Raw genomic sequence first — 17,551 nt, 5'->3', positions numbered from 1 at the left:
ATCATGACTTTCATGAAAATGGTAACCATCGCCCGATGAGGGACTCGAACCCGCGACCCTCAGATTAAAAGTCTGATGCTCTACCGACTGAGCTAACCGGGCTTGTTGTAGATATGTATACATTTTAACTGGATCGAATTCAGATAAGTGAGCCGATTGTGTCATTAAGTAATTAGTTCACAAACTCTTAATGTTTTGAAACATTTCATCTCAAATACTATCGATAATCAAAACATGTTTTAACTCTTCTATAAACAATAGAAATTGCATGTATTCGTTTAGACTTGTCATTCAACAAAGATCTTCTCAATTATAAATTCTATATACATTAATGTGAATTATTTGGTATTTCATTTTTATAATGCTTTAAACATTTCGTATACAAAAGTTGAGGCTAATTAATAGAGTTTTTGGAATAAGAAAGCTCAAAATTAATAATGACTATGTTTAGATGTCAAAAAATTCAAAAGGCTTTCAAAGTTCTAGCATGCTCTTCGTAAAGAAAAAAATACTAACCATCGCCCGATGAGGGACTCGAAACCGCGACCCTCAGATTAAAAGTATGATGCTCTACCGACTGAACTAACCGGGCTTGAGATAGTTGTGTATCAACATGACTCAAATTCTAATAAGTGATCTAATGATGTCCTTGATTATTAGTTCACATTTTCTTAGTTTTTTTATATTTCATCGCAAAATTTACCTACAAATCTAAGATAGAGATATTGTTTCATGAAAGAACAAATTTTGTTCATGAAACATTAAATACAGAGCATCTCAATTATTAAATCTCCAGTAATAATTATCATGTTTTAAATAATGAGTTGAGCCGAATTTTTAGAATGAAATATACGAACATTCATCAAGATTCGATATCGAAAAAGATAAGGCATTTGAAAGTTTTGCATTGCGTAAATAAAATGTAGATTACATTTAGATGTCAAAATCGTAAAAAGGCTTGTATGATGACTTTCATGAAAATGGTAAACATCGCCCGATGAGGGACTCGAACCAGCGACCCTCAGATTAAGAGTCTGATGCTCTACCGACTGAGCTAACCGGGCTTGAGTTAGTTGTGTATTAACATGACTCAAATTCTAATTAGTGAGGTAATGAGTTCTCACTTTTTTTTTTATTAATCGCAAAACTTACATATGAAATCTACAACAGCGATCGATTCATTCATAAAAGAACAAATTTTGTTCAAGGAACATTAAATACAGAGCCTATCAATTATTAAATCTCCAGTAATAATTATTATGTTTTAAATAATGAGTTGAGCCGAATTTTTAGAATAAAATATGCAAACATTTATCAAGATTCGATATCGAAAAAGATAAGGCATTTGAAAGTTATACATTGCGTAAATAAAATGTAGATTACATTTAGATGTCCAAAACGTAAAAGACTTGTATCATGACTTTCATGAAAATGGTAAACATCGCCCGATGAGGGACTCGAACCCGCGACCCTCAGATTAAAAGTCTGATGCTCTACCGACTGAGCTTACCGGGTATGAGTTAGAAGTGTATTAACATGACTCAACTTCTAATTAGTGAGCTAATGAGTTTTCACTTTCTTTTCTTATATTTCATCGCAAAATTTACCTACAAATCTAAGGTAGAGATAGATTGTTTCATAAAAGAACAAATTTTGTTCATGGAACATTAAATACAGAGCCTATCAATTATTAAATCTCCAGTAATAATTATTATGTTTTAAATAATGAGTTGAGCCGAATTTTTAGAATAAAATATACAAACATTTATCAAGATTCGATATCGAAAAAGATAAGGCATTTGAAAGTTATACATTGCGTAAATAAAATGTAGATTACATTTAGATGTCCAAAACGTAAAAGACTTGTATCATGACTTTCATGAAAATGGTAAACATCGCCCGATGAGGGACTCGAACCCGCGACCCTCAGATTAAAAGTCTGATGCTCTACCGACTGAGCTTACCGGGTATGAGTTAGAAGTGTATTAACATGACTCAAATTCTAATTAGTGAGCTAATGAGTTCTCACCTTTTTTTAAATTTAATCGCAAAACTTACATATGAAATCTAAAATAGCGATCGATTGATTCATAAAACATAAAATTTGTTCATGGAATATTAAATAAAGAGCCTCTCAGTAATTAAATCTAATATAATAGCTATCATAATTCAAATAATGAGTTGAGGCGAATTCTTAGAATGAATTATATGAACATTATTTTCATCATGATTAGATATCGAAAAAGAAAAGGCATTTGAAAATTTTACATTGTATAAATGAAATGTAGATTAGATTTAGATTAGATTTAGATGTCAAAAACGTAAGAGGCTTGTATCATAACTTTCATGAAAATGGTAACCATCGCCCGATGAGGGACTTGAACCCGCGACCCTCAGATTAAAAGTCTGATGCTCTACCTACTGAGCTAACCGGGCTTGTTGTAGATATGTATACATTTTAACTGGATCAAATTCAGATAAGTGAGCCGATTATGTCATTAAGAAATTTGTTCACAAACTCTTAATGTTTTGAAATATTTCATCTGAAATACTATCGATAATCAAAACATGTTTTAACTCTTCTATGAACAATAAAAATTGCATGTATTCGTTTAGACTATTCATTCAACAAAGATCTTCTTAATTATAAATTCTATATACATTAATGTGAATTATTTGGTATTTCATTTTTATAATGCTTTAAACATTTCAAATACAAAAGTTGAGGCTAATTAATAAAGTTTTTGCAATTAGAAAGCTCAAAATTTATAATGACTATGTTTAGATGTCAAAAACTCAAAAGGCTTTCAAAGTTCTAGCATGCTCTTCGTAATGAAAAAAAATACTAACCATCGCCCGATGAGGGACTCGAACCCGCGACCCTCAGATTAAAAGTCTGATGCTCTACCGACTGAGCTAACCGGGCTTGAGATAGTTGTGTATCAACATGACTCAAATTCTAATAAGTGATCAAAGGATGTCCTTGATTGATTTGTTCACATTTTCTTAGTTATTTTAGTTTCATGAAAATGGTAAACATCGCCCGATGAGGGACTCGAACCCGCGACCCTCAGATTAAAAGTCTGATGATCTACCGACTGAGCTAACCGGGCTTGAGTTAGTAGTGTATTAACATGACTCAAATTCTAATTAGTGAGGTAATGAGTTCTCACTTTTTTATATTTAATCGCAAAACTTACATATGAAATCTAAAATAGCGATCGATTGATTCATAAAACATAAAATTTGTTCATGGAATATTAAATAAAGAGCCTCTCAGTAATTAAATCTAATATAATAGCTATCATAATTCAAATAATGAGTTGAGGCGAATTCTTAGAATGAATTATATGAACATTATTTTCATCATGATTTTATATCGAAAAAGATAAGGCATTTGAAAATGTTGCATTGTATAAATAAAATGTAGATTAGATTAAAATTAGATTTAGATGTCCAAAACGTAAAAGACTTGTATCATGACTTTCATGAAAATGGTAAACATCGCCCGATGAGGGACTCGAACCCGCGACCCTCAGATTAAAAGTCTGATGCTCTACCGACTGAGCTAACCGGGCTTGTTGTAGATATGTATACATTTTAACTGGATCTAATTTAGATAAGTGAGCCGATTATGTCATTAAGTAATTAGTTCACAAACTCTTAACGTTTTGAAACATTTCATCTCAAATACTATCGATAATCTAAGACATGGTTTAACTCTTCTATGAACAATAGAAATTGCATGTATTTGTTAAGACATGTCATTCAATGAAGAGCTTCTTAATTATAAAATTTATACATTAATGTTAATTATTTGGTATTTCATTATTTATAATACTTTAAACAATTCGTATTACAAATAAGTTGAGGCTGATTAACAAGGTTTTTACAATAAAGTTCAAAATTTATGAAGATAAGACTTAGACGTCAAATAAGTAAAAGGCCTTTGAAAATTTTGCATTGTTTCATAACTGTCATGAAAATGGTAAACATCGCCCGATGAGGGACTCGAACCCGCGACCCTCAGATTAAAAGTCTGATGCTCTACCGACTGAGCTAACCGGGCTTATGTTAGTTGTGTATTAACATGACTCAAATTCTAATTAGTGAGCTAATAAGTTCACACTTCCTTTTTTATATTTAATCGCAAAACTTACCTACAAAATCTAAAATAGCGATCGATTGATTTATGAAAAATAACATTTGTTCATGGAACATTAAATAAAGAGCCTCTCAGTCATGAAATCTCAAACAATAACTATCATAATTCAAATAATGAGTTGAGGCGAATTCCTAGAATGAAATATATGAACATTATTTTCATCAAGATTTGATATCGAAAAAGATAAGGCATTTGAAAGTTATACATTGCGTAAATAAAATGTAGATTACATTTAGATGTCCAAAACGTAAAAGACTTGTATCATGACTTTCATGAAAATGGTAAACATCGCCCGATGAGGGACTCGAACCCGCGACCCTCAGATTAAAAGTCTGATGCTCTACCGACTGAGCTTACCGGGTATGAGTTAGAAGTGTATTAACATGACTCAACTTCTAATTAGTGAGCTAATGAGTTTTCACTTTCTTTTCTTATATTTCATCGCAAAATTTACCTACAAATCTAAGGTAGAGATAGATTGTTTCATAAAAGAACAAATTTTGTTCATGGAACATTAAATACAGAGCCTATCAATTATTAAATCTCCAGTAATAATTATTATGTTTTAAATAATGAGTTGAGCCGAATTTTTAGAATAAAATATACAAACATTTATCAAGATTCGATATCGAAAAAGATAAGGCATTTGAAAGTTATACATTGCGTAAATAAAATGTAGATTACATTTAGATGTCCAAAACGTAAAAGACTTGTATCATGACTTTCATGAAAATGGTAAACATCGCCCGATGAGGGACTCGAACCCGCGACCCTCAGATTAAAAGTCTGATGCTCTACCGACTGAGCTTACCGGGTATGAGTTAGAAGTGTATTAACATGACTCAAATTCTAATTAGTGAGCTAATGAGTTCTCACCTTTTTTTAAATTTAATCGCAAAACTTACATATGAAATCTAAAATAGCGATCGATTGATTCATAAAACATAAAATTTGTTCATGGAATATTAAATAAAGAGCCTCTCAGTAATTAAATCTAATATAATAGCTATCATAATTCAAATAATGAGTTGAGGCGAATTCTTAGAATGAATTATATGAACATTATTTTCATCATGATTAGATATCGAAAAAGAAAAGGCATTTGAAAATTTTACATTGTATAAATGAAATGTAGATTAGATTTAGATTAGATTTAGATGTCAAAAACGTAAGAGGCTTGTATCATAACTTTCATGAAAATGGTAACCATCGCCCGATGAGGGACTTGAACCCGCGACCCTCAGATTAAAAGTCTGATGCTCTACCTACTGAGCTAACCGGGCTTGTTGTAGATATGTATACATTTTAACTGGATCAAATTCAGATAAGTGAGCCGATTATGTCATTAAGAAATTTGTTCACAAACTCTTAATGTTTTGAAATATTTCATCTGAAATACTATCGATAATCAAAACATGTTTTAACTCTTCTATGAACAATAAAAATTGCATGTATTCGTTTAGACTATTCATTCAACAAAGATCTTCTTAATTATAAATTCTATATACATTAATGTGAATTATTTGGTATTTCATTTTTATAATGCTTTAAACATTTCAAATACAAAAGTTGAGGCTAATTAATAAAGTTTTTGCAATTAGAAAGCTCAAAATTTATAATGACTATGTTTAGATGTCAAAAACTCAAAAGGCTTTCAAAGTTCTAGCATGCTCTTCGTAATGAAAAAAAATACTAACCATCGCCCGATGAGGGACTCGAACCCGCGACCCTCAGATTAAAAGTCTGATGCTCTACCGACTGAGCTAACCGGGCTTGAGATAGTTGTGTATCAACATGACTCAAATTCTAATAAGTGATCAAAGGATGTCCTTGATTGATTTGTTCACATTTTCTTAGTTATTTTAGTTTCATGAAAATGGTAAACATCGCCCGATGAGGGACTCGAACCCGCGACCCTCAGATTAAAAGTCTGATGATCTACCGACTGAGCTAACCGGGCTTGAGTTAGTAGTGTATTAACATGACTCAAATTCTAATTAGTGAGGTAATGAGTTCTCACTTTTTTATATTTAATCGCAAAACTTACATATGAAATCTAAAATAGCGATCGATTGATTCATAAAACATAAAATTTGTTCATGGAATATTAAATAAAGAGCCTCTCAGTAATTAAATCTAATATAATAGCTATCATAATTCAAATAATGAGTTGAGGCGAATTCTTAGAATGAATTATATGAACATTATTTTCATCATGATTTTATATCGAAAAAGATAAGGCATTTGAAAATGTTGCATTGTATAAATAAAATGTAGATTAGATTAAAATTAGATTTAGATGTCCAAAACGTAAAAGACTTGTATCATGACTTTCATGAAAATGGTAAACATCGCCCGATGAGGGACTCGAACCCGCGACCCTCAGATTAAAAGTCTGATGCTCTACCGACTGAGCTAACCGGGCTTGTTGTAGATATGTATACATTTTAACTGGATCTAATTTAGATAAGTGAGCCGATTATGTCATTAAGTAATTAGTTCACAAACTCTTAACGTTTTGAAACATTTCATCTCAAATACTATCGATAATCTAAGACATGGTTTAACTCTTCTATGAACAATAGAAATTGCATGTATTTGTTAAGACATGTCATTCAATGAAGAGCTTCTTAATTATAAAATTTATACATTAATGTTAATTATTTGGTATTTCATTATTTATAATACTTTAAACAATTCGTATTACAAATAAGTTGAGGCTGATTAACAAGGTTTTTACAATAAAGTTCAAAATTTATGAAGATAAGACTTAGACGTCAAATAAGTAAAAGGCCTTTGAAAATTTTGCATTGTTTCATAACTGTCATGAAAATGGTAAACATCGCCCGATGAGGGACTCGAACCCGCGACCCTCAGATTAAAAGTCTGATGCTCTACCGACTGAGCTAACCGGGCTTATGTTAGTTGTGTATTAACATGACTCAAATTCTAATTAGTGAGCTAATAAGTTCACACTTCCTTTTTTATATTTAATCGCAAAACTTACCTACAAAATCTAAAATAGCGATCGATTGATTTATGAAAAATAACATTTGTTCATGGAACATTAAATAAAGAGCCTCTCAGTCATGAAATCTCAAACAATAACTATCATAATTCAAATAATGAGTTGAGGCGAATTCCTAGAATGAAATATATGAACATTATTTTCATCAAGATTTGATATCGAAAAATATAAGGCATTTGAAAGTTTTGCATTGTATAAATGAAATGTAGATTAGATTTAGATGTCAAAAACGTAAAAGGCTTGTATCATGACTTTCATGAAAATGGTAAACATATGAGGGACTCGAACCCGCGACCCTCAGATTAAAAGTCTGATGCTCTACCGACTGAGCTAACCGGTCTTGAGATAGTTGTGTATCAACATGACTCAAATTCTAATAAGTGATCTAATGATGTCCTTGATTAATTAGTTCAAATTTTCTTAGTTTTTTTAAATTTCATCGCAAAATTTACCTATGAAATCTACAATAGCGATCGATTAATTCATAAAAGAACAAATTTTGTTCATGGAGCATTAAATACAGAGCCTCTCAATTATTAGATCTCCAGTAATAATTATTATGTTTTAAATAATGAGTTGAGCCGAATTTTGAGAATAAAATATACAAACATTTATGAAGATTCGATATCGAAAAAGATAAGGCATTTGAAAATTTTGCATTGCGTAAATAAAATGTAGATTACCTTTAGATGTCAAAAACATAAGAGGCTTGTATCATGACTTTCATGAAAATGGTAACCATCGCCCGATGAAGGACTCGAACCCGCGACCCTCAGATTAAAAGTCTGATGCTCTACCGACTGAGCTAACCGGGCTTGTTGTAGATATGTATACATTTTAACTGGATCTTATTTAGATAATAGAGCCGATTATGTCATTAAGTAATTAGTTCACAAACTCTTAACGTTTTGAAACATTTCATCTCAAATACTATCGATAATCAAAACATGTTTTAACTCTTCTATGAACAATAGAAATTGCATGTATTTATTTAGACTTGTCATTCAACAAAGATCTTCTTAATTATAAATTCTATATACATTAATGGTAATTATTTTGGTATCTCATTTTTATAATGCTTTAAACATTTCGTATACAAAAGTTGAGGCTAATTATTAGAGTTTTTGCAATAAGAAAGCTCAAAATTTATAATGACTTGTTTAGATGTCAAAAACTCAAAAGGCTTTCAAAGTTCTAGCATGCTCTTCGTAAAGAAAAAAAATTCTAACCATCGCCCGATGAGGGACTCGAACCCGCGACCCTCAGTTTAAAATTCTGAGGCTCTACCGACTGAGCTAACCGGGCTTGAGATAGTTATGTATCAACATGACTCAAATTCTAATAAGTGATCTAAGGATGTCCTTGATTAATTAGTTCACATTTTCTTAGTTTTTTTTATATTTCATCGCAAAATTTACCTACAAATCTAAGATAGAGATAGAGTGTTTTATGAAAAAACAAATTTTGTTCATGGAACATTAAATACAGAGCCTCTCAATTATTAAATCTCCAGTAATAATTATTATGTTTTAAATAATGAGTTGAGCCGAATTTTTAGAATGAAATATACAAACATTTATCAAGATTCGATATCGAAAAAGATAAGGCATTTTAAAGTTTTGCATTGCGTAAATAAAATGTAGATTACATTTAGATGTCAAAAACGTAAAAGGCTTGTATCATGACTTTCATGAACATGGTAAACATCACCCGACGAGGGACTCGAACCCGCGACCCTCAGATTAAGAGTCTGATGCTCTACCGACTGAGCTAACCGGGCTTGAGTTAGTTGTGTATTAACATGACTCAAATTCTAATTAGTGAGCTAATGAGTTCTCACCCTTTTTTTAAATTTAATCGCAAAACTTACATATGAAATCTAAAATAGCGATCGATTGATTCATAAAAAATGAAATTTGTTCATGGAATATTAAATAAAGAGCCTCTCAGTCATTAAATCTCAAATAATAAATATCATAATTCCAATAATGAGCAGAGGCGAATTCTTAGAATGAATTATATGAACATTATTTTCATCATGATTAGATATCGAAAAAGAAAAGGCATTTGAAAATTTTACATTGTATAAATGAAATGTAGATTAGATTTAGATTAGATTTAGATGTCAAAAACGTAAGAGGCTTGTATCATAACTTTCATGAAAATGGTAACCATCGCCCGATGAGGGACTTGAACCCGCGACCCTCAGATTAAAAGTCTGATGCTCTACCTACTGAGCTAACCGGGCTTGTTGTAGATATGTATACATTTTAACTGGATCAAATTCAGATAAGTGAGCCGATTATGTCATTAAGAAATTTGTTCACAAACTCTTAATGTTTTGAAATATTTCATCTGAAATACTATCGATAATCAAAACATGTTTTAACTCTTCTATGAACAATAAAAATTGCATGTATTCGTTTAGACTATTCATTCAACAAAGATCTTCTTAATTATAAATTCTATATACATTAATGTGAATTATTTGGTATTTCATTTTTATAATGCTTTAAACATTTCAAATACAAAAGTTGAGGCTAATTAATAAAGTTTTTGCAATTAGAAAGCTCAAAATTTATAATGACTATGTTTAGATGTCAAAAACTCAAAAGGCTTTCAAAGTTCTAGCATGCTCTTCGTAATGAAAAAAAATACTAACCATCGCCCGATGAGGGACTCGAACCCGCGACCCTCAGATTAAAAGTCTGATGCTCTACCGACTGAGCTAACCGGGCTTGAGATAGTTGTGTATCAACATGACTCAAATTCTAATAAGTGATCAAAGGATGTCCTTGATTGATTTGTTCACATTTTCTTAGTTATTTTAGTTTCATGAAAATGGTAAACATCGCCCGATGAGGGACTCGAACCCGCGACCCTCAGATTAAAAGTCTGATGATCTACCGACTGAGCTAACCGGGCTTGAGTTAGTAGTGTATTAACATGACTCAAATTCTAATTAGTGAGGTAATGAGTTCTCACTTTTTTATATTTAATCGCAAAACTTACATATGAAATCTAAAATAGCGATCGATTGATTCATAAAACATAAAATTTGTTCATGGAATATTAAATAAAGAGCCTCTCAGTAATTAAATCTAATATAATAGCTATCATAATTCAAATAATGAGTTGAGGCGAATTCTTAGAATGAATTATATGAACATTATTTTCATCATGATTTTATATCGAAAAAGATAAGGCATTTGAAAATGTTGCATTGTATAAATAAAATGTAGATTAGATTAAAATTAGATTTAGATGTCCAAAACGTAAAAGACTTGTATCATGACTTTCATGAAAATGGTAAACATCGCCCGATGAGGGACTCGAACCCGCGACCCTCAGATTAAAAGTCTGATGCTCTACCGACTGAGCTAACCGGGCTTGTTGTAGATATGTATACATTTTAACTGGATCTAATTTAGATAAGTGAGCCGATTATGTCATTAAGTAATTAGTTCACAAACTCTTAACGTTTTGAAACATTTCATCTCAAATACTATCGATAATCTAAGACATGGTTTAACTCTTCTATGAACAATAGAAATTGCATGTATTTGTTAAGACATGTCATTCAATGAAGAGCTTCTTAATTATAAAATTTATACATTAATGTTAATTATTTGGTATTTCATTATTTATAATACTTTAAACAATTCGTATTACAAATAAGTTGAGGCTGATTAACAAGGTTTTTACAATAAAGTTCAAAATTTATGAAGATAAGACTTAGACGTCAAATAAGTAAAAGGCCTTTGAAAATTTTGCATTGTTTCATAACTGTCATGAAAATGGTAAACATCGCCCGATGAGGGACTCGAACCCGCGACCCTCAGATTAAAAGTCTGATGCTCTACCGACTGAGCTAACCGGGCTTATGTTAGTTGTGTATTAACATGACTCAAATTCTAATTAGTGAGCTAATAAGTTCACACTTCCTTTTTTATATTTAATCGCAAAACTTACCTACAAAATCTAAAATAGCGATCGATTGATTTATGAAAAATAACATTTGTTCATGGAACATTAAATAAAGAGCCTCTCAGTCATGAAATCTCAAACAATAACTATCATAATTCAAATAATGAGTTGAGGCGAATTCCTAGAATGAAATATATGAACATTATTTTCATCAAGATTTGATATCGAAAAATATAAGGCATTTGAAAGTTTTGCATTGTATAAATGAAATGTAGATTAGATTTAGATGTCAAAAACGTAAAAGGCTTGTATCATGACTTTCATGAAAATGGTAAACATATGAGGGACTCGAACCCGCGACCCTCAGATTAAAAGTCTGATGCTCTACCGACTGAGCTAACCGGTCTTGAGATAGTTGTGTATCAACATGACTCAAATTCTAATAAGTGATCTAATGATGTCCTTGATTAATTAGTTCAAATTTTCTTAGTTTTTTTAAATTTCATCGCAAAATTTACCTATGAAATCTACAATAGCGATCGATTAATTCATAAAAGAACAAATTTTGTTCATGGAGCATTAAATACAGAGCCTCTCAATTATTAGATCTCCAGTAATAATTATTATGTTTTAAATAATGAGTTGAGCCGAATTTTGAGAATAAAATATACAAACATTTATGAAGATTCGATATCGAAAAAGATAAGGCATTTGAAAATTTTGCATTGCGTAAATAAAATGTAGATTACCTTTAGATGTCAAAAACATAAGAGGCTTGTATCATGACTTTCATGAAAATGGTAACCATCGCCCGATGAAGGACTCGAACCCGCGACCCTCAGATTAAAAGTCTGATGCTCTACCGACTGAGCTAACCGGGCTTGTTGTAGATATGTATACATTTTAACTGGATCTTATTTAGATAATAGAGCCGATTATGTCATTAAGTAATTAGTTCACAAACTCTTAACGTTTTGAAACATTTCATCTCAAATACTATCGATAATCAAAACATGTTTTAACTCTTCTATGAACAATAGAAATTGCATGTATTTATTTAGACTTGTCATTCAACAAAGATCTTCTTAATTATAAATTCTATATACATTAATGGTAATTATTTTGGTATCTCATTTTTATAATGCTTTAAACATTTCGTATACAAAAGTTGAGGCTAATTATTAGAGTTTTTGCAATAAGAAAGCTCAAAATTTATAATGACTTGTTTAGATGTCAAAAACTCAAAAGGCTTTCAAAGTTCTAGCATGCTCTTCGTAAAGAAAAAAAATTCTAACCATCGCCCGATGAGGGACTCGAACCCGCGACCCTCAGTTTAAAATTCTGAGGCTCTACCGACTGAGCTAACCGGGCTTGAGATAGTTATGTATCAACATGACTCAAATTCTAATAAGTGATCTAAGGATGTCCTTGATTAATTAGTTCACATTTTCTTAGTTTTTTTTATATTTCATCGCAAAATTTACCTACAAATCTAAGATAGAGATAGAGTGTTTTATGAAAAAACAAATTTTGTTCATGGAACATTAAATACAGAGCCTCTCAATTATTAAATCTCCAGTAATAATTATTATGTTTTAAATAATGAGTTGAGCCGAATTTTTAGAATGAAATATACAAACATTTATCAAGATTCGATATCGAAAAAGATAAGGCATTTTAAAGTTTTGCATTGCGTAAATAAAATGTAGATTACATTTAGATGTCAAAAACGTAAAAGGCTTGTATCATGACTTTCATGAACATGGTAAACATCACCCGACGAGGGACTCGAACCCGCGACCCTCAGATTAAGAGTCTGATGCTCTACCGACTGAGCTAACCGGGCTTGAGTTAGTTGTGTATTAACATGACTCAAATTCTAATTAGTGAGCTAATGAGTTCTCACCCTTTTTTTAAATTTAATCGCAAAACTTACATATGAAATCTAAAATAGCGATCGATTGATTCATAAAAAATGAAATTTGTTCATGGAATATTAAATAAAGAGCCTCTCAGTCATTAAATCTCAAATAATAAATATCATAATTCCAATAATGAGCAGAGGCGAATTCTTAGAATGAATTATATGAACATTATTTTCATCATGATTAGATATCGAAAAAGAAAAGGCATTTGAAAATTTTACATTGTATAAATGAAATGTAGATTAGATTTAGATTAGATTTAGATGTCAAAAACGTAAGAGGCTTGTATCATAACTTTCATGAAAATGGTAACCATCGCCCGATGAGGGACTTGAACCCGCGACCCTCAGATTAAAAGTCTGATGCTCTACCTACTGAGCTAACCGGGCTTGTTGTAGATATGTATACATTTTAACTGGATCAAATTCAGATAAGTGAGCCGATTATGTCATTAAGAAATTTGTTCACAAACTCTTAATGTTTTGAAATATTTCATCTGAAATACTATCGATAATCAAAACATGTTTTAACTCTTCTATGAACAATAAAAATTGCATGTATTCGTTTAGACTATTCATTCAACAAAGATCTTCTTAATTATAAATTCTATATACATTAATGTGAATTATTTGGTATTTCATTTTTATAATGCTTTAAACATTTCAAATACAAAAGTTGAGGCTAATTAATAAAGTTTTTGCAATTAGAAAGCTCAAAATTTATAATGACTATGTTTAGATGTCAAAAACTCAAAAGGCTTTCAAAGTTCTAGCATGCTCTTCGTAATGAAAAAAAATACTAACCATCGCCCGATGAGGGACTCGAACCCGCGACCCTCAGATTAAAAGTCTGATGCTCTACCGACTGAGCTAACCGGGCTTGAGATAGTTGTGTATCAACATGACTCAAATTCTAATAAGTGATCAAAGGATGTCCTTGATTGATTTGTTCACATTTTCTTAGTTATTTTAGTTTCATGAAAATGGTAAACATCGCCCGATGAGGGACTCGAACCCGCGACCCTCAGATTAAAAGTCTGATGATCTACCGACTGAGCTAACCGGGCTTGAGTTAGTAGTGTATTAACATGACTCAAATTCTAATTAGTGAGGTAATGAGTTCTCACTTTTTTATATTTAATCGCAAAACTTACATATGAAATCTAAAATAGCGATCGATTGATTCATAAAACATAAAATTTGTTCATGGAATATTAAATAAAGAGCCTCTCAGTAATTAAATCTAATATAATAGCTATCATAATTCAAATAATGAGTTGAGGCGAATTCTTAGAATGAATTATATGAACATTATTTTCATCATGATTTTATATCGAAAAAGATAAGGCATTTGAAAATGTTGCATTGTATAAATAAAATGTAGATTAGATTAAAATTAGATTTAGATGTCCAAAACGTAAAAGACTTGTATCATGACTTTCATGAAAATGGTAAACATCGCCCGATGAGGGACTCGAACACGCGACCCTCAGATTAAAAGTCTGATGCTCTACCGACTGAGCTAACCGGGCTTGTTGTAGATATGTATACATTTTAACTGGATCTAATTTAGATAAGTGAGCCGATTATGTCATTAAGTAATTAGTTCACAAACTCTTAACGTTTTGAAACATTTCATCTCAAATACTATCGATAATCTAAGACATGGTTTAACTCTTCTATGAACAATAGAAATTGCATGTATTTGTTAAGACATGTCATTCAATGAAGAGCTTCTTAATTATAAAATTTATACATTAATGTTAATTATTTGGTATTTCATTATTTATAATACTTTAAACAATTCGTATTACAAATAAGTTGAGGCTGATTAACAAGGTTTTTACAATAAAGTTCAAAATTTATGAAGATAAGACTTAGACGTCAAATAAGTAAAAGGCCTTTGAAAATTTTGCATTGTTTCATAACTGTCATGAAAATGGTAAACATCGCCCGATGAGGGACTCGAACCCGCGACCCTCAGATTAAAAGTCTGATGCTCTACCGACTGAGCTAACCGGGCTTATGTTAGTTGTGTATTAACATGACTCAAATTCTAATTAGTGAGCTAATAAGTTCACACTTCCTTTTTTATATTTAATCGCAAAACTTACCTACAAAATCTAAAATAGCGATCGATTGATTTATGAAAAATAACATTTGTTCATGGAACATTAAATAAAGAGCCTCTCAGTCATGAAATCTCAAACAATAACTATCATAATTCAAATAATGAGTTGAGGCGAATTCCTAGAATGAAATATATGAACATTATTTTCATCAAGATTTGATATCGAAAAATATAAGGCATTTGAAAGTTTTGCATTGTATAAATGAAATGTAGATTAGATTTAGATGTCAAAAACGTAAAAGGCTTGTATCATGACTTTCATGAAAATGGTAAACATATGAGGGACTCGAACCCGCGACCCTCAGATTAAAAGTCTGATGCTCTACCGACTGAGCTAACCGGTCTTGAGATAGTTGTGTATCAACATGACTCAAATTCTAATAAGTGATCTAATGATGTCCTTGATTAATTAGTTCAAATTTTCTTAGTTTTTTTAAATTTCATCGCAAAATTTACCTATGAAATCTACAATAGCGATCGATTAATTCATAAAAGAACAAATTTTGTTCATGGAGCATTAAATACAGAGCCTCTCAATTATTAGATCTCCAGTAATAATTATTATGTTTTAAATAATGAGTTGAGCCGAATTTTGAGAATAAAATATACAAACATTTATGAAGATTCGATATCGAAAAAGATAAGGCATTTGAAAATTTTGCATTGCGTAAATAAAATGTAGATTACCTTTAGATGTCAAAAACATAAGAGGCTTGTATCATGACTTTCATGAAAATGGTAACCATCGCCCGATGAAGGACTCGAACCCGCGACCCTCAGATTAAAAGTCTGATGCTCTACCGACTGAGCTAACCGGGCTTGTTGTAGATATGTATACATTTTAACTGGATCTTATTTAGATAATAGAGCCGATTATGTCATTAAGTAATTAGTTCACAAACTCTTAACGTTTTGAAACATTTCATCTCAAATACTATCGATAATCAAAACATGTTTTAACTCTTCTATGAACAATAGAAATTGCATGTATTTATTTAGACTTGTCATTCAACAAAGATCTTCTTAATTATAAATTCTATATACATTAATGGTAATTATTTTGGTATCTCATTTTTATAATGCTTTAAACATTTCGTATACAAAAGTTGAGGCTAATTATTAGAGTTTTTGCAATAAGAAAGCTCAAAATTTATAATGACTTGTTTAGATGTCAAAAACTCAAAAGGCTTTCAAAGTTCTAGCATGCTCTTCGTAAAGAAAAAAAATTCTAACCATCGCCCGATGAGGGACTCGAACCCGCGACCCTCAGTTTAAAATTCTGAGGCTCTACCGACTGAGCTAACCGGGCTTGAGATAATTATGTATCAACATGACTCAAATTCTAATAAGTGATCTAAGGATGTCCTTGATTAATTAGTTCACATTTTCTTAGTTTTTTTTATATTTCATCGCAAAATTTACCTACAAATCTAAGATAGAGATAGATTGTTTCATGAAAGAACAAATTTTGTTCATGGAACATTAAATACAGAGCCTCTCAATTATTAAATCTCCAGTAATAATTATTATGTTTTAAATAATGAGTTGAGCCGAATTTTTAGAATGAAATATACAAACATTTATCAAGATTCGATATCGAAAAAGATAAGGCATTTTAAAGTTTTGCATTGCGTAAATAAAATGTAGATTACATTTAGATGTCAAAAACGTAAAAGGCTTGTATCATGACTTTCATGAAAATGGTAAACATATGAGGGACTCGAACCCGCGACCCTCAGATTAAGAGTCTGATGCTCTACCGACTGAGCTAACCGGGCTTGAGTTAGTTGTGTATTAACATGACTCAAATTCTAATTAGTGAGCTAATGAGTTCTCACCTTTTTTTAAATTTAATCGCAAAACTTACATATGAAATCTAAAATAGCGATCGATTGATTCATAAAAATGAAATTTGTTCATGGAATATTAAATAAAGAGCCTCTCAGTCATTAAATCTCAAACAATAACTTTCATAATTCAAATAATGAGTTAAGGCGAATTCTTAGAATGAATTATATGAACATTATTTTCATCAAGATTTGATATCGAAAAAGATAAGGCATTTGAAAGTTTTACATTTTATAAATGAAATGAAGATTAGATTTAGATGTCAAAAACGTAAAAGGCTTGTATCATAACTTTCATGAAAATGGTAACCATCGCCCGATGAGGGACTCGAACCCGCGACCCTCAGATTAAGAGTCTGATGCTCTACCGACTGAGCTAACCGGGCTTGCGTTAGTTGTGTATTAACATGACTCAAATTCTAATTAGTGAGCTAATAAGTTGACACTTCCTTTTTTTTTTATTTAATCGCAAAACTTACCTATGAAATCTAAAATAGCGATCGATTGATTCATAAAAATGAAATTTGTT

General features: G+C 31.1%; 21 non-coding genes across 21 annotated transcripts; all 21 read right to left on the bottom strand.

Annotated features, from left to right (window-relative positions):
• Positions 1 to 29: 29 nt before the first annotated feature.
• Positions 30 to 102, bottom strand: TRNAK-UUU (transfer RNA lysine (anticodon UUU)). The gene has a single exon. It is a non-coding gene; the product is annotated as a tRNA-Lys (tRNA).
• Positions 103 to 2,363: 2,261 nt separating this feature from the next.
• On the bottom strand, positions 2,364 to 2,436 carry TRNAK-UUU (transfer RNA lysine (anticodon UUU)). The gene has a single exon. It is a non-coding gene; the product is annotated as a tRNA-Lys (tRNA).
• A 417-nt stretch (positions 2,437 to 2,853) lies between these two features.
• Positions 2,854 to 2,926, bottom strand: TRNAK-UUU (transfer RNA lysine (anticodon UUU)). The gene has a single exon. It is a non-coding gene; the product is annotated as a tRNA-Lys (tRNA).
• Positions 2,927 to 3,505: 579 nt separating this feature from the next.
• Positions 3,506 to 3,578, bottom strand: TRNAK-UUU (transfer RNA lysine (anticodon UUU)). Its single transcript has one exon. It is a non-coding gene; the product is annotated as a tRNA-Lys (tRNA).
• Positions 3,579 to 3,996: 418 nt separating this feature from the next.
• TRNAK-UUU (transfer RNA lysine (anticodon UUU)) lies at positions 3,997 to 4,069 on the bottom strand. The gene has a single exon. It is a non-coding gene; the product is annotated as a tRNA-Lys (tRNA).
• A 1,306-nt stretch (positions 4,070 to 5,375) lies between these two features.
• On the bottom strand, positions 5,376 to 5,448 carry TRNAK-UUU (transfer RNA lysine (anticodon UUU)). Its single transcript has one exon. It is a non-coding gene; the product is annotated as a tRNA-Lys (tRNA).
• A 417-nt stretch (positions 5,449 to 5,865) lies between these two features.
• On the bottom strand, positions 5,866 to 5,938 carry TRNAK-UUU (transfer RNA lysine (anticodon UUU)). Its single transcript has one exon. It is a non-coding gene; the product is annotated as a tRNA-Lys (tRNA).
• A 579-nt stretch (positions 5,939 to 6,517) lies between these two features.
• Positions 6,518 to 6,590, bottom strand: TRNAK-UUU (transfer RNA lysine (anticodon UUU)). Its single transcript has one exon. It is a non-coding gene; the product is annotated as a tRNA-Lys (tRNA).
• A 418-nt stretch (positions 6,591 to 7,008) lies between these two features.
• Positions 7,009 to 7,081, bottom strand: TRNAK-UUU (transfer RNA lysine (anticodon UUU)). Its single transcript has one exon. It is a non-coding gene; the product is annotated as a tRNA-Lys (tRNA).
• Positions 7,082 to 7,935: 854 nt separating this feature from the next.
• TRNAK-UUU (transfer RNA lysine (anticodon UUU)) lies at positions 7,936 to 8,008 on the bottom strand. Its single transcript has one exon. It is a non-coding gene; the product is annotated as a tRNA-Lys (tRNA).
• Positions 8,009 to 9,368: 1,360 nt separating this feature from the next.
• TRNAK-UUU (transfer RNA lysine (anticodon UUU)) lies at positions 9,369 to 9,441 on the bottom strand. The gene has a single exon. It is a non-coding gene; the product is annotated as a tRNA-Lys (tRNA).
• A 417-nt stretch (positions 9,442 to 9,858) lies between these two features.
• On the bottom strand, positions 9,859 to 9,931 carry TRNAK-UUU (transfer RNA lysine (anticodon UUU)). Its single transcript has one exon. It is a non-coding gene; the product is annotated as a tRNA-Lys (tRNA).
• A 579-nt stretch (positions 9,932 to 10,510) lies between these two features.
• On the bottom strand, positions 10,511 to 10,583 carry TRNAK-UUU (transfer RNA lysine (anticodon UUU)). Its single transcript has one exon. It is a non-coding gene; the product is annotated as a tRNA-Lys (tRNA).
• A 418-nt stretch (positions 10,584 to 11,001) lies between these two features.
• Positions 11,002 to 11,074, bottom strand: TRNAK-UUU (transfer RNA lysine (anticodon UUU)). Its single transcript has one exon. It is a non-coding gene; the product is annotated as a tRNA-Lys (tRNA).
• Positions 11,075 to 11,928: 854 nt separating this feature from the next.
• TRNAK-UUU (transfer RNA lysine (anticodon UUU)) lies at positions 11,929 to 12,001 on the bottom strand. The gene has a single exon. It is a non-coding gene; the product is annotated as a tRNA-Lys (tRNA).
• A 1,360-nt stretch (positions 12,002 to 13,361) lies between these two features.
• On the bottom strand, positions 13,362 to 13,434 carry TRNAK-UUU (transfer RNA lysine (anticodon UUU)). The gene has a single exon. It is a non-coding gene; the product is annotated as a tRNA-Lys (tRNA).
• Positions 13,435 to 13,851: 417 nt separating this feature from the next.
• TRNAK-UUU (transfer RNA lysine (anticodon UUU)) lies at positions 13,852 to 13,924 on the bottom strand. The gene has a single exon. It is a non-coding gene; the product is annotated as a tRNA-Lys (tRNA).
• A 114-nt stretch (positions 13,925 to 14,038) lies between these two features.
• Positions 14,039 to 14,111, bottom strand: TRNAK-UUU (transfer RNA lysine (anticodon UUU)). Its single transcript has one exon. It is a non-coding gene; the product is annotated as a tRNA-Lys (tRNA).
• Positions 14,112 to 14,994: 883 nt separating this feature from the next.
• Positions 14,995 to 15,067, bottom strand: TRNAK-UUU (transfer RNA lysine (anticodon UUU)). The gene has a single exon. It is a non-coding gene; the product is annotated as a tRNA-Lys (tRNA).
• Positions 15,068 to 15,921: 854 nt separating this feature from the next.
• On the bottom strand, positions 15,922 to 15,994 carry TRNAK-UUU (transfer RNA lysine (anticodon UUU)). Its single transcript has one exon. It is a non-coding gene; the product is annotated as a tRNA-Lys (tRNA).
• Positions 15,995 to 17,335: 1,341 nt separating this feature from the next.
• Positions 17,336 to 17,408, bottom strand: TRNAK-CUU (transfer RNA lysine (anticodon CUU)). The gene has a single exon. It is a non-coding gene; the product is annotated as a tRNA-Lys (tRNA).
• Positions 17,409 to 17,551: the final 143 nt, after the last annotated feature.

Source organism: Lytechinus pictus, chromosome 4 (genome assembly GCF_037042905.1).
Source record: "Lytechinus pictus isolate F3 Inbred chromosome 4, Lp3.0, whole genome shotgun sequence".
Classification (NCBI taxonomy): Eukaryota; Metazoa; Echinodermata; class Echinoidea; order Temnopleuroida; family Toxopneustidae; genus Lytechinus; species Lytechinus pictus.
The sequence above is the reverse complement of the archived record's forward strand: the minus strand, read 5'-3'. Positions and strand labels throughout refer to the sequence as shown.